The sequence below is a fragment of the Elaeis guineensis genome, chromosome 5 (assembly GCF_000442705.2).
Source record: "Elaeis guineensis isolate ETL-2024a chromosome 5, EG11, whole genome shotgun sequence".
NCBI classification, from domain to species: Eukaryota; Viridiplantae; Streptophyta; class Magnoliopsida; order Arecales; family Arecaceae; genus Elaeis; species Elaeis guineensis.
The window spans coordinates 108,666,644-108,672,669 of NC_025997.2; positions in this window are offsets into that span (position 1 = coordinate 108,666,644).

Below are 6,026 nucleotides of genomic sequence, written 5' to 3' on the forward strand. Positions count from 1 at the left end.
AGAGGGTGCAGAGAAAGGAGGTGCAAGAGATTCGAATTCGAATTATTTTTTCATTCAATTAGATTCTTAACCCAATTAAATTAGGATAAACCCAATTGAACCACTAAATTTAATCTAATTAAATAATAAATAATTTTAATTAAATTTTAATTAAATCAAAAATTAATCGAGCTTAAATCCTGATCATATCAGGAATTGAACATCCTTAGCGATTTGATCATCTCATAACCTAATCGGATCAAACCAAATTGAATCCAATTCAATTAGATTTGATCCAAAACTCAATTCTCAATCAAATTGAGTTAATTAATAATCTAATTACTAATCAATCCTCTTATAATTCATCAATAATTAGTGAATTAATTTATTATAATTTTTGTATGGGGTTAATCATCAATCGAATTGATTGTTTTATCCTAGAACGATTCTTAATCATTGATCAGCTATATGATCAGTCAGAAATTTTTTTTGAGTGTGACCCCATAGGTTTAAACCTAAGATGATAGTATAAGAATAATCTTTCTATACCAATCAAAGTGACTATCTAGCAATGATACCCGATGTCTGGATAGACCGAAAGATTGTAAAGTATCATTCAAGAACCTATTGACATATGGTTATCGTATAATTCATCCTTTTGACTCAAATGCTCAAGGTGACCTAAGATTTAACTGTCAACTTTGATATGGTCATCCATATTATATTTTAATTTTTAAAATCCATCATATGGATTATCCCGATCAAAGTTTTACTGAATTAAAATATACTGATATATTAACTCCTACTTATTCGAAGAGATTAATTTCATCTTGACTCACACACCGACTTCGTAAGTACTTAACTGTACCCAAAAAGTTTTCATCATTGAATTAAAAATTCAGATAGTCCGACATCAAAGCACAGTGAGTGCTTGCAAGTCATCGTGTTGATCTCAGATCGGAGGAACACTTATACCCATATCCTTCGTGAGCTACTCTTAACAGTAAAGTGCTCAGTTATTGATCACGTTCAATGAGATGTACTCCTACGTCTCATTTGCATACCATGCCAGTATCTTCACACTCCTTGGTTAAAAGAACAACCAACGTACATGGCACACAATGACCTATACTTGATATAGCTATCATCCTAATAATAGTATATCATTTGATCGTGAACTTAAGGTTTAAGAACTAAATGATATATCCTCTTATATCGAATCAAATAGTCCTAAAGACTTTATTGCATACAGGAGTTCAAAATAAGATATATATAATGATAAAAAAATTAAATAATATTTATTAATTTAATAATTCATATACAATTATAATAATAAGCTCAACCGTCAACAGGCTGACGATTGATTTTGGGACATAATTCCCGACACGATCTTCATTGATGGGAGGATCCTCACACGGGAACCCTTACTGGCCTATTGGCATGGCTCGAACTAGTCGATGTGATTTGCCAACAAAGTTATCGGTGTTGCTCCTCTTTATGGTTTCCTTTTTATTATCATTTTTGTAATAGAAATCTAGCTTGCAAGGAATGAAGATTCTTTTCTCTTCTTCCCTTCATCTTGTGTCTTCCTTTTGACTCTCACGTGGTTGCGATCGTTATGCCTTGCTCGGTGTTTGGGAGGTCCTCAACTAGCTTATCTGTGGGTGGCTTGCTCGTGTGTAAGCTTAGGATGATATTGTTTCATGTTGGTGATGTATTTTTTTGACTTGCCTACCGACGAGGGGTTGCATCAGACTTAGATTGGGGATGACCTTTACCGTTGACGATGCTCTCTCTCAACTCACCCCCAGACGAGCAGGAGCATCGGACTAAAGTCAAAGACGGTCCTTGCTATCAATGATGCTCTCACTTCACTCACCTATGGGCGAGTAGGGGCATCGAACTGAAGTCGGAGATGATCTTCACGGTCGATGATGTTCTCACTTCACTCACCCATAAACAAGTAGGGGCATCAGATCGAAGTCAGAGATAATTTTTGCGATCGACGATGTTCTCGCTTCACTCACCTGTGGATGAGTTGGGCCATCAGATCAAAGTTGAAGATGATCTTTAAGATCGATGATGCTCTCACTTCACTCGACTACGGGCGAGCAGGGGCATCAGACCGAAGTCGAAGATGATCCTTGCGGTTGAAGATGCTCTCACTTCACTCACTTACAGATGAGTAGGGACATCGAATCGAAGTTAGAGACAATCCTCATGATCGCCAATGTTCTTGCTTCACTCATCTGCAGGTGAGTAGGGGCATCAGATCAAAGTCGGAGACAATCCTCGCTATCGACGATGCTCTCACTTCACTTGTCTGTGGGCAAGTAGGGGCATCAGACTGAAGTCGAAGATGATCCTCACAGTCTATGATGCTCTCACTTCACTCATCTATGGGTGAACAGGGGCATCGGATTGAAGTCGGAGACGATCCTCGCAGTCGACGATGCTCTCACTTCACTTGTCTGTGGGCAAGCAAGGGCATCAGACTGAAGTCGAAGATGATCCTCACAGTCAATGATGCTCTCACTTCACTCATCTGTGGACGAATAGGGGCATCGGACCAAAATCGAAGACTATCCTTGCGGTCGATGATGCTCTTGCTTCACTCTACTATAGGTAAGTAAGGGCATCAGACTGAAGTTGGAGGTAATCCTCATGGTCGATGATGCTCTTGCTTCACTTGCTTATTGACGAGTAGGAGTATCAGACTTGGGGCATCGTCAGTGTGGCATAGTCATTGGAGTGTCGACATGGGCTTTGGATCTTGGATGCTTGTGGTGGCCAGGAGGACTTCATTTGGATAGGGGTCATGCGCTCATGCTCCTGCGTGCATCTTTGCCTGCTTGAGAGTCCTACCTCTTTCCCACTGACATGCCACTCCACCTTCTTCGATTCTCTTGGTTGCCTAAGAGGTTGATGGATATGCCAGATAGTTCATCCGATGGCATTTTGAATCGATTCAGATTCAGCTCACTCGAGATTTCTTGGGAGAGTAAAGGCCGATTGTGAAGCCAAAGCCATCTTTCTACCGATGGTTGGCCCCTTGAAACTCGTCGATTCAATGCTCTAGTTCCTAAACCTTCATCTCAGGTCTACTCTCATGTTGGGAGCAACATCATCGTGGGGAGAGGATTGGAGTGGGGTCTCTCTTGGAGAACTCCAGTGATTGATCTTGCCGATAGTCTCCCCAAGAGCTTTGAGGGTGTCAGGGCGAAAGGCACGAAGCCGGTTCAGCTGATAGTGATCTTCAGTATGAAGCTTGGGCTGCATTCGTGAGCTTGCGCCATCGCTCGGATTGCTCTACGTAAATCCGATGATTTCGCTAGGATGGAGTCGCCAGTGGAGCTTGCATTGCTTTTGCATCGTGGGGGCATGATGATTGTGTAGCAGCCGTGAGCACTTGGGCTTGCTCCATTGGATTAGCGATTGGGTCCGAACAGATGGTAGCGGTTTGTCAGGGAGCCTGCCCCCGATGCTCTATCTGCTGGGATTGCTGTGCGGCGAGAACTACCGATGCGATATGGTGAGGTGGTTCCATCACTAGACTCTCACTGCCTCCTTTCAAAAAATGGGATAGTGCCCCCTTCCTTTAGTGCTAAGTTGTTACTGCTTCTATCCGACCGGGGTAATGTGGCACGGGCGGTGCGATGGGGTGGCCGCCAGGTTGGAGTCGGGGATGTCGGACATGGCCTCCAAGTATATGTAAGGAAAGTCTCCGCACCAGGAAGACCGATGGGTGGTTCTCCAGTAGAGGATCCTTTGACGCTCAAGTCAGTCACAGTCGGAGAGAAAAAATAATAGGAGATGAGTGGTGAGAGCAAGTGAGAGAGGGAACCCTCTGTGATATTGGCTTTGGCCCCTTTTTATGAGAAGGGATCCGTTAGGTAATAGGTTGCCACTCATCAGAGAAATGGCCGTTAGAGGGCCAGAGGTAGTGGGTGTCAGCTGGTCCTGACGGGATCAGTCTTCCACTAGTGGGAAAAGATTGGCAATATTATTGACCGTTAGATCAAGATGCCCCACGTGCCAGGGGATTGGAGCGAAGACTGAGTAGGGTTAGTGGTTGCCCAATGATGTGAATCTCGTCGAGCTTCGATCTTATCTAGATGGTTGGATTGAAGGTGAAGTCTGTGAGACTATCGAAGGGGCCGCATGATGTCGCTCGGGCTGTGTGGTCTCTATGACCAGGTCATATTGCCATATGTTTGCCACATTATCAAAGAATCATCACATCATCGAATGGATGAAATACGGTCCAACAATATGAATATAAATATAAATATATGTGAGCCTTATCAAGTTGAGCCTAATCAAGTTTGGTTACCTTTTAGCTCAATTTGAAATTAATTTTGAACTCATTTTGTTGCTATCAATCACCTGAGGATTGGAGCAGTACATTGCAAGATTGATGACATCAATTAGGCCTTGCCTAATGCCCTCATAATTACCGCAATGGGTTGGTGAATTGATGGTAGTCACCAAGCAGATAGCCTTCAAAACTATTAATAATTTTTTTTAAAAAACTAGTTACGGTGCATGTGCAAGTCACCTGATAGACTAATATGCATCACGATTGTGACTGCGGAGGTCCCGAGAGGTAGACCTGTCAACGGATCTGATTCGGATCGAAATCTGGATATTCAGATCTGGATCTAATCTTAGTTATTGGTATCGGATCCAGATCCGGAGCCGAATACTTGATGGGTCTGGCCTTGAAATACTCGATCCGGACTCTAATGGATCTCGGATATCCGAATCCAGTTTCAAAATCCGAAACTCATATTCAAAGTCTCAAAAAAATACCTAAAAATTATACAATAATCTAAAAAAATATCCAAAAATTATACAATCATATGATCATACAAATAAAAATATAAAAGTTGTTCAAATTCAACAAGTAAAACTTCAATTAAAATATCCAAAAAACCAACATTCCAATTATAAAGTATTCAATACATTGTTCAAATTTTAATAACAACATCATACTGTCCAATCCCAATTTGTTCCAACATTCCTCACAACTCTAAATCAACTTCCTCCATACCATGGGATAATAATAAAAGCCTAATCAAAGAAATATAAAACATTACTTATTAAATATAAAAATAAAAACTACGCAAATAAATTTCTTTGTTAATAAAAATCATTAGATTGACAATTCTCTTAATTCAGATGTTCGATCCCTTGAAGCAATCTATCTGATCTATGTATTGATTCAACGGGATGAGAAAGATCAACAAAAGGAAACGTCCAAGACCCAAGAATAAAGAGTCGAGCGGGGGAAAGGAGGGGGTGGACCCAGGAGATAGACTGGCTGAGGACGGTGAAGGCGAAGCGGTAGTCGGGGTTGATGGAGAGCTTGGCATTGACTAAAAGGAGGAGGGCTTGCTTGATGGAGTCGAGGTAGGTGATGGGGCAACCCTTGGGTCTCGATAGCTTTATCTCCGTCCGTGACTCCACGTCAACATCCATGCAGAATAGTATGTCCTTACCGTAGAATCAGTTTGGCGGCAGCGAGTACTCTCTGGCCGACTGCCCTCCATTAAAACCCCCAACTCTCTCTCTCTTTCTCTCTCTCTCATATTCGTCTTACTTTCTAGGTTGAGCGTTCGATCTGGTTGTTAGACTTTGTGCGAGGTAGGGATTTCCTACCAGAGCGGATCTCCTCCATCCACGGCTTTGGTGTTGGGGTCCGGTCGTCGGTGAGTGGATCTTGTGGTGGAGAGGGAGTGGTAGGACATTCGGAGCATGAGAGGAGAGGAGGGAGAGACACCGTCGGTTCAAAATATTTTTAGTATATATATAATATTATATATATATATTATTCAAATATCAAATTTATCATATATAAATATTTAATATATAGATTCTATCCGTTTATATGATAATTTATCAGATTTGAATCTAAATAAATGGATCCGATGCTAATATGTGATTCGAATTTATCGGATAAATATTTATAGATCTCGAGTTTGGATCCGGTCCGTTGAGAGCTCCACCTGTGGGTTACGAACCCTGCAGAGGCAAACCGCGGCCCC